This window comes from Triticum aestivum, chromosome 7A (assembly GCF_018294505.1).
Source record: "Triticum aestivum cultivar Chinese Spring chromosome 7A, IWGSC CS RefSeq v2.1, whole genome shotgun sequence".
NCBI lineage: Eukaryota > Viridiplantae > Streptophyta > Magnoliopsida > Poales > Poaceae > Triticum > Triticum aestivum.
In genome coordinates this window covers 626646212-626656441 of record NC_057812.1, presented here as the reverse complement: position 1 = coordinate 626656441, position 10230 = coordinate 626646212, and the positions used below count along the sequence as shown (strand labels likewise).

The 10230-nt window shown below is 43.0% G+C and overlaps 1 long non-coding RNA gene across 1 annotated transcript; it reads left to right on the top strand.

Annotated features, from left to right (window-relative positions):
- Window positions 1-9205: 9205 nt before the first annotated feature.
- On the top strand, window positions 9206-9985 carry LOC123153486 (uncharacterized). Its single transcript, XR_006476514.1, has 2 exons — window positions 9206-9599; window positions 9680-9985. It is a non-coding gene; the product is annotated as an uncharacterized lncRNA (long non-coding RNA).
- The last annotated feature ends 245 nt before the right edge of the window (window positions 9986-10230 follow it).

The window sequence follows — 10230 nt, the reverse complement described above, 5'->3', positions numbered from 1 at the left end:
TCAAACACCCTGTAGTGCGAGAAATCCAACGGAGGCGATCGAGTCTTGTGGGGAAAAGTGCGCAAACCTCTGCAGAGTGTACAATCTAATCATGGTTAGCCATGTCCCCGATTATGGACAATTCTTGAGTATCTAGTACTTGGGTTATCAAAAGTATCTCATCATGTTTAACTAATATTTTTGGGTTGTTAATCACTTTAATTGGGATTGAGTTGGAGGAACCTTCTCAATGTTGTTTAAAGTACCATGATAATTAAATTAAAATCTATTCCTTTGTTGTAGGGAAAAATTGGCTTTTTCGCAAAACTGTAACCATAGAGCTTTCCACCAGCCAAATATGCATGTAGTGATAGCATTATTCTGTTCTTGCTCTTCTATGTTACTTTGCCAGCATATTCCATGTGTTGACCCATTTTCGGGCTGCAACGTATTATGTTGCAGACTTTTCAGACGAGGAGTAAGGTTCGTTAGGTAGTTGCCGTGCAGCTCAGCTATGTCGTTGGAGTTGATGGACTCACCTTATCTTCCAAGCCTTCCGCTGTTATTGTATTAGATGGCCTTAAGCCATATTATTGTAATAAGCTCTCTCTTGAGACGTTCGATGTAATAAGTGTGTGATTGCTACTCTGCTATAAATCCTTCAAGTACTGTGTGTGTCAGCATTACCGATCCAGGGATGACACTAAAGCATAGAGACTTGACCATCTGAGGTCGGGTCGCTACAAGATGGTATCAGAGCACACGCTGAGTGTAGGACACGACCACTAAGATAAACCCTAGGTCACACTTCTCTCCTCATTTCTAACTCCTCTCCATTTTCTACTCTTTAGGATGACGGAGATGAAGAACAAGTTTGCACAACCAGATGAAGACACACCTTTTGGACGCCACTTGAATGAAGTCACTAGGTACTTGAACATTGGAATACCAAGCTTCACCGGGACGTACAACGCCACTTTACCTGAAGAGGAGCGCTGGAGGATTCAAGTACAAGTTCCAGGAAGGACGTTCTGGCCAACCTCTAAACCCGTAGAGTTTTCTTTCAAAGCACCCACCTGGAGTCTAGGCAAGAGCATGGCAGCCCACATTACCATTGGACGCATTGGAGAAGTTTACAACAGGGAGCTTAAGGACACTATTTACCAAATATGTGGGCGCCGAGACGAGCAATGGGAAGTAATCAGCACCAGGTAGGATAGATCCATTGCAGCTTTCATCCAGGAGTTAAACCAGCACATCCGACGTCAGGAAAACCAGATGTGCGCGGACATGATGGACCTAAAGAAGGCGAAGACTATAATCATTGAGCTGGAGGAAGAACTCAAGTTTGTACACGATGGATATGAGGAGGAAATCAAGACACTACTGGAGAAGAATGACGACCTAGTCAAGAAGATCGGAGTATTCATGGGAAGACCAGCACCAATAGAAGAAGAAGAAGAACCCAAGGAGATACGCCCCGAGGACTACATCATCATTGACGACACCGATTCTGATCCTAGTGATGATGACTATGAAGACGAAGCTAGAGCAGACATCATGGAGTCTTCCACCGATCAAAATTTCTAGATGACTACCATATATCACTAGTATTCCCCCATGTATTTAGTAGTAGTTGAGCACTTGCGCGATAGTTCTAGCTCGTTTGTATGCCCTTTCTTGATTGATTGAGTGAAATGATTGTGTTTTGTCCCATGTGCATATGGGTAGTGTTTTCTCATTAGACCCCTTCTCTATTCTAATCTCTTCCATCTAAACCCTCAGATGCCTCCAAGACGTGTCACCGGTTTTGCCTTCCCACCGGAGCTCACCCAGTTGATCCAACAGTAGAATACGTTGATGCAATTGCTAGTTCAGAATCAGGGCAACAACTACAACAACAACAACAACAACAACAACAACAGCAACAACAACAACAACAACAACAACAACAAACCCGCCCGTGGACAACCTAGCCTGTTTTCTAAGGTTATAGCCGCCGGTGTTTTCCTGTAGCACCGAGCCCATAGTTGTGGACGATTGGCTACGCCGTATTGGAAGGGAGTTGACCACCGCAGGTTGCACAGATGCTGAGAGAGTGCGCTTTGCCGCACATCAATTGGATGGACCAGCAGCTTCATGGTGGGAGAATTACACAGCCACTTTTCCTATAGCCAATGTCACTTGGGACTAGTTTCAGCAAGCTTTCCGCACAACCCATGTCTCCACTGGAGCTATGCAAATGAAGAAGTGGGAGTTCCGCAACCTACGCCAGGGGAACCGTACTGTGGCTCAGTACGTGGATGAGTTTAGCAAGTTATCTCGCTATGCCCCTGATGATGTGGCCACAGATGCCGCGAAGCAGGAGAAGTTTATGGAAGGGCTGAATGATGAGATGAGTATGCAGTTGATGGTAGCAACCTTCAACAACTACCAGGAGTTGGTAGATAAGGCTCTTATGATTGAAGGGAAGCAGCAGCAGATTGAGAGCCGCAAGAGGAAGTATGGACAAGGAAAGTATAACTCAGGAGCTCAGCAGAAACCTCGCCTAACCCCGAACTCGGGAGGACTTGTTCATAACCATGGAGGTCACAACCACACTGGAGGAGGATCGCATAACCACAATGGATCTAAGAATGGGAATGGGAACGGATCCAACAATAATCATAACCGCCCCAACCCAGCCACACCCGCCAAAAGGGACTTAAGTCATGTTACTTGTTTCAAGTGCAGGAAGACTGGACACTACACCATGGAGTGCCCTGAAGGAAAGAATGTAAATGGAAATAGGAGCGCTGGGAAGAAGCCAAATCCATTCAACAAAGGGCAAGTGAACCACGTTAACGTGGAGGAGGTTGAAGAGCAGCCGGACGCGGCAATAGGTAAGTTCTTGGTTAAGTCATTTACCGCTCTTGTTCTTCTCGATACTGGTGCATCGCATTCATACATATCAAGGGGATTCGTGGATAAGTTTAAACTACCAATCCAAACTCTTAGGACCCCTCTTTTAGTGAGTTCACCAGGAGTAGAGTATATGGCTAGTCGATGGTGTGACTAGATACCCTTAACCATTGGTACACATGTTTTTCCGTCTGACCTAATTATCTTGGAGTCACAAGGACTGGATGTGATATTGGGTATGGACTGGATGTCAAAGTTTGGAGGAATCATTGACTGTGCTAGTAAGTCGATTTATCTCACCACCCCTGAAGGGAAAGGATTAAGTATGTATCTAGGCATGTGCCTAGGAGGAGTCAAGTGAATGCCCTTACGTGAGTTGTTCAGGAGGAAGTGCCTGTAGTGAAGGATTACCCGGATGTTTTCCCAGAGGAGTTACCAGGCATGCCACCGGATAGAGACATTGAGTTTTTGATAGAGCTGTTGCCAGGTACAGGACCAATATCCAAGAGACCCTATCGGATGCCCGCAATTGATCTGGAAGAAATTAAGAAATAGATCAAGGAGTTATTGGAGAAAGGATACATCCGAAGAAGTTCATCACCTTGGGGAGCCCCAGTACTTTTGGTTGAGAAGAAGGATAAATCCCTGAGGATGGTTGTTGATTATCGAGCCTTAAATGAAGTGACGATTAAGAACAAGTACCCACTGCCGATGATCAACGATCTGTTTGATCAGTTGCAAGGAGCTAAAGTGTTTTCGAAGATCGATTTGCGATCGGGGTATCATCAGTTGAAGATACGAGAGAAGGATATACAGAAGATAGCATTCACAACACGATATGGATTATACGAGTACATGGTCATGTCATTTGGACTGACTAACGCCCCTGCCTATTTCATGAGCATGATGAACAAGGTGTTCATGGAGTATTTGGACAAGTTTGTTATGGTGTTTATTGATGATATTATGGTATACTTGAAGAACAAGGAGGAGCACAGGGAGCATTTGCGCTTAGTTCTCGAGAAACTCAGGGAACACCAGTTGTATGCTAAGTTTAGCAAATGCGAATTTTGGTTGAAGGAAGTTGGGTTCCTTGGACATGTTATATCGGGAGAAGGTATAGCAGTAGACCCTAGCAAAATTCAGTCAGTCACTGAATGGTTGGCACCCACTTCAGTTAGCGAGATCCGCCGGTTTCTTGGACTCGCATGATACTACTGGAGATTCATTGAGAATTTTTCCAAGATTGCAAAGCCAATGACTGAACTGTTGAAGAAGGATACTAAGTTTAAATGGACAGGAGATTGCGAGGCAAGTTTCTAGGAATTGAAGAAATGTTTGACTACAACACCAGTGCTAACACTGCCAGATATACATAAGGAGTTTCAAGTGTACTGTGATGCCTCACGCTTAGGACTTGGATGCGTGCTTATGCAGGACAGGAGAGTTGTTTCGTATGCCTCACGACAACTAAAACCTCATGAGTTGAACTATGCCACACATGATTTGGAGTTAGCAGCCGTAGTACATGCATTGAAGACCTGGAGACATTACCTTATTGGAAACCATTGTGATGTGTACACGGACCATTAGAGTTTGAAGTACATTTTCACCCAGAAGGAACTGAACCTTCGACAGAGGAGATGGTTGGAGCTTATAAAGGATTATGACATGAAGCTACACTATCATCCAGGAAAGGACAATGTCATAGCAGACGCTTTGAGCCGGAAGAGTTATGCTAATATCCTTGAAAGCAAGGGGCTGCCAAAGGAATTAGCAGAGGACATCATGGAACTTCGATTGGAGATTGTTCCTAGAGGATTTATTGCAACAATGGAGGTCCAATCGACATTGCTGGGCAAGATTCGGGAAGCTCAGAAGGAGGACAAGGAGAAGATGAGCAAAGGAAAGGCCAAAGGTTTTCATGAAGATGAGCACGATACCCTATGGTTTGAGGACCGAGTTTATGTGCCCAATAACCAGGAGATCAGGAAGTTAATACTTCAAGAGGCCCATGACTCACCATACTCGATACACCCCGGAAACACCAAGATGTATTTGGATTTGAAGGAACGTTTCTGGTGGACCGGTATGAAGAAGGATATTACCGAGTATGTTGTCGTATGTGATGTATGTCAACGCGTGAAGGCAGAGCATCAGAAGCCAACAGGACTGTTACAGCCTATGCCGACACCCGAATGGAAGTGGGATAAACTGGGCATGGACTTTATCACCGGATTGCTCAGGACCAAAGCAGGATATGATTCCATATGGGTAGTAGTTGATCGCTTGACCAAAGTAGCTCACTTCATCCTAGTGAAAACCACCTATACAAGTGCAAAGCTGGCAAAGATATATATGTCCAGGATCGTATGTCTACATGGAGTTCCGAGGACAATCGTATCAGATCGAGGAACACAGTTTACCTTAAAGTTTTGGCACCAGTTGCACCAGATCTTGGGAACGAGAATGGAGTTTAGTACAACATTTCACCCGCAGACGGATGGACAAACAGAGATAGTCAACCAAATTTGGAGGACATGTTGAGAGCCTGTGCGCTAGATTATGGATCTAGTTGGGATGACAATTTGCCATACGCAGAGTTTTCATGCAACAATAGCTATCAAGCCAGTTTGAAGATGGCACCGTTTGAAGCCCTGTATGGACGAAGGTGCAGAACACTGTTGATGTGGGACGAGGTAGGAGACCGACAGTTGTTTGGACCAGACTTGATCAAGGAGTCTGAGGAGAAGGTTAAATTGATTCGAGACAGACTGAAGATTGCTCAGTCCAGGCAGAGGAGTTATGCTGACTCAAAACGCAAGGAGATAACCTATGAAATTGGAGATCGAGCATATCTGCGAGTATCACCCTTGCGAGGAGTGAAACGTTTTGGAGTTAAGGGAAAGTTAGCCCCGAGATTTGTAGGACCGTATCGTATTTTGGAATGGATGGGAGAAGTTGCCTACAAGTTGGAGTTACCCGAGGGATTGTCAGGAGTTCATGACGTGTTTCACGTTTCACAGCTGAAGAAGTGTCATGTTGAGATGGCAGATATACCGCTAAGAGATACAGTACCCCTGGAGGCGATTCAGGTGGACAGTGATTTGACTTATGAGGAGAAACCAGTAAAGATTCTTGAGTTTGCCAGCAGAGTCACCCGCAGTAAGGTTATCAAGTTTTGTAAAGTTCAGTGGAGCCACCATACCGAGGATGAAGCCACATGGGAACGAGAGGATGATCTTAGCAAGGACCACCCACACCTATTCTCTAGCCAACCCGAACTCAAGGGCGAGATTTATCTTAAGGGGGTAGGTTTGTAACATCCCAAATTTTCAAATTTGGAATGTTATACGTAGTCATCAATGCATATCATACTTTCTTCGCATTTTGTCTCGCGATCCTCGAAATCCTAACCAACTCAAGGACCCTCGGAGAGAGTTGGAGATTTCCCGATTTTCAAATTTGATCTTTATCAAATTGTGAAACAAGGATTTTTGGTTTTAATTATTTTCTCTCCAAAAATATTTCATACTAAAATATATGAGAGGAGATAATATGACTTCTCCAAGATAATTGAAATATTGGAGAAAAAATATTAAAATCAAATATTTGTTTTATTTGGATTTTATTGCAATTTTGTTTGCATTAGAAAAAATTGTGCGTTTTCCAAAATTGCATTTTAGGGCCAAGAAAATGTTCATCTCGTTCTAAATATTTTATTTAGACGGTGAAAATTTATTTTGGCATTTTTAGTTATTTATTTATTTTTTTAGAATTTTATTTCGGTCGGCGAAATTATTTTAAGAAAAATGTTCCCGCGCCCGACTGGGCCTAAGGCCCAGCTGAGCCAGGCCGCCGCCGCAGCCACCTTCCCGCGCGCGCCGCCGCCGCCGACTCGGACGAGGAGTCCGAGCCGGACTCCACCGCCGCCGCCTTGGCCCCTCCTCCAAGACGCCCCGCCCCGCCCCGCCCCTTTATATACGCCGCCACCCCCACTACAAGAATACCCCCTATAAAGCAACACCTAGTCTACAATGTTTTGCCTATGTGTTGTAAAATTTACCATAGATACACATATAAGCATTGTAGCATATGCGTTGTAGATTTGTGTAAAGCCCAATGCACTAACCCAACATCTTATCTAGCCCAGCCCAAGTTGGCTTTCACGGTTGACGTAGGCTTCCCTGTCGACAACCTCCTCTATTCCTCTCGAGCCCTCCCACGCTGGCCGCCGCCTCTCGTCAGTCGTTGCCACTGTTTTGCGCGGCTACGACCTACCTCCATCCTGGCGCGCCGCCCCTCACCACTCCCCTGCGGTCCTCTGTCCCGGTGCGCTGTCCCTCACCACCCCCTGTGATCCTTTGTCCCGGTGCGCCGTCCCTCGACACCACTCTTGTGCGACCCTGCATCCCGGCGCGCCACCCCTCGTCACCGCTCCCCTAAGACCAACGATGGATCCAAGGTATGGACACGCACACCAAGCCTGCCAACAAGTTTGAGATTTTTTTGACAAGCACACGCAACCGTATCACTCGTTCCATCCAGCAACAGTAGCAGCCGTGCCGGCCACCGGCGGATCCATGTTAGGTCGTGTGTGTACATCTGTACAGCCAATTTATTTTGCAGGTATAGTAGACATTATGTATTAATAGCAGTGTCGGTGTTGTTTGAGCAAGGAACATCACGTCAATTCATATAACCTGGGCCTCAAACTCTACTCCAACAAGCATCTCAGTTTAAAAGTACCTCCTGCAATTCCCAGTTGGTCCATCGCCACTAGCTTGATTCCCTTACGTTGAGCCCCAAAGCCTAATACAAGGTTAGTTTTCATGCTAATACGGACCTTGTAGTATTGATGATATCACGTATTATTTCACTTCACTTACTGTAATCTTACCCTGTCTTTGTTTACGTGTCTGATTTCAGGGTTAGTGTTGCTAGCTTCATCACCTTGCTGGTACAGAAGGTCATGATTAACATCAAGCCATACATGGTGATGCTACTGAAATTACTTTACACTCCTGTTCTGGAGGAAAGGAGTTCTGCAGCCAACAGGGCCTTTGTGTCTTCTTGTGCTGCAGTTCTCAAATATGCCAGCCAATCTCAGGCTCAGAAACTTATTAAAGACACTGCTTCTCTGCATTTAGGTGAAAAACTTCTGAGTTATCTGGTGCAGTTCTTATTAAATCCTACTTAGCAATGCAGCAGTTGTTATTAGTGGATACAATGAAGTGGTTATCCCTGTAATTTTTTCTTCAAGTTATGTGAACGACATATCTTAAGTCTTAATCTTTCATCTTGAGTTTTGAAACTAATATGTCAGCTATTCGTGATGTTATTAAGTTCATTATCATTAAAACTACGAAAACTGTTCCCTTTAGTCTACGTACTGGATCTCAAATAACAAAACTTCTTTCAGTTTTGATGATGATAAAGAGACTAGCTTAGCCTCGTTTTCACCAGATTAAGTTTGTTTCCATGTCTGTTTTTGTTTCTTGCTGTTTAATTTTGTTTAAAATCTGGACATGCTGAAACAATTCAAGATTGCCAGGCAAAAAAAAAGAGTCAAGATTCAGCCTACTGTAGTGATGCTTGATACACTAGAAAAAAATGAATTTAAACCTTCACTACAACACTTGGTGAATTATCTGACTTCTATGAACGAGACTCCTAATCCATCTAAGCATTGGCAAATGTTCTTCAGGGTGGCAAAGCATTGATGAATATGGTGTCCGCCAAAGGTTTATGGCCCTGTTTGACAGTAGGTTTTATTGTTGTTCGTCTGCATGCTCTTCGATTCAAGCAGTCTTCTCCATTATTGGAGAACACAAGGATTAAGTCCTGCTTCCACTTATGATGTGGGATGAAGGTTTTGTGTGTAGCTCTGACCAAACTACAACCCCTCCAAAGTCAGATGCTGGCATTTAAGTTCGTTCTTCATCAGTTTTAATGCCAAGTATTCATCAGTTTTATGTATCCAACCCGGTCAACTAAGTTCCAAGTCTTTTCATCAGGTGAATGGCAAGGGATGTTGGGGTTCATATGATTTACATATAGATAAAAACTCAAATTTTCCTCCCGTAGCAGTTACTTCCATGTACTTCTAGAATTATGAATATCATATAATTAGTTGATCAGGCAGTACTATTATGAAATACAATCTACTGTATAAAGTACTTATTAACTAAATTTAATCTACTTCCTCTGATTTATGTCAATGATTTTTTTTAAAGATGGTGCTACATATTTGTTTGTTGGTGATGGACCTCAACAATCCAGCGTTTCCAATATGTTGGTGTCTGATCGAGGTACAAGAAAAATTTTGATTGCTTTGTTTCAGCAGCCTCACTTAGGACTATTATCCTTTCATCTTCCATATGGAGGGACTATAATACTAGTATTTATGAAGCTTTTTCATAATTACTTTATGAGTTCTTTCATTTCGATCACATATAACTTTCATTTTCACTAGCAGGTAGGAACTAAAGTGTTCTTGAAGAGCCTACAAAATCATAACGGAGATGCAGTTCTTGCTACAGTTGTAAGTTGTAATCCTAAATTTAAACTTGATGGTGCTGAACTTACAAATAAATAATGGGAAGTGCATGTCGATACGGCACTTGTGAACACTTAAGTCTTGGTACGAAGTCGCAAAAACTGCAATATTCGTGGTAATGCAGAAAAACAAAGATTGTACGGCCTTCAACCCTTTGTTGGTGAGTAATAACTTACCTCTATCACTACTTGCAACATGTCAATGCATTATGTGTTAACAGCTCATTCTTTTTGTTTGTAGGTTCAAAGGATAAATGGATGATATGGGTATGTGGCAAGTACACTGCAATGATGATGATGATGTTCCTGTTCCTGATGATGATGATGATGGATGTTTTCAGTTTTAGTTTAGTTGTAGGGATGTTCCTGTTAGATGATCTTCCTTGTTCAAGTGTTTAGTTGTAGTGATGTTGTTGGATGCTTTCAGTGTAAGTTTCGTTGTCAAATAATTATGTAGATTATGCATCACATTTGGATAATGTTCCTCCTGTAATATGCACTCTTGTAATTCAACGGTTTTATATAATATATGATTTATTCCTCCTGAGAGTATATTCTCTTGCTTATTGTTCACTTGAAATACATAATTATCAATATTATGTGGAGCATTAATTTAATTGCGGGCAATATATATAAAACATCATTATTCATATCATATATGTACAAGACTTGAAGCGGTGCAAATTCTCCTTTGCGCGGCAATGGCATTTTGATTCCTGTACGTTATGCACCAACATATAGAAGTGTTGCATAAGTCCGTTTTATGTGTTGCATACTTGCAACAGTCCCTTT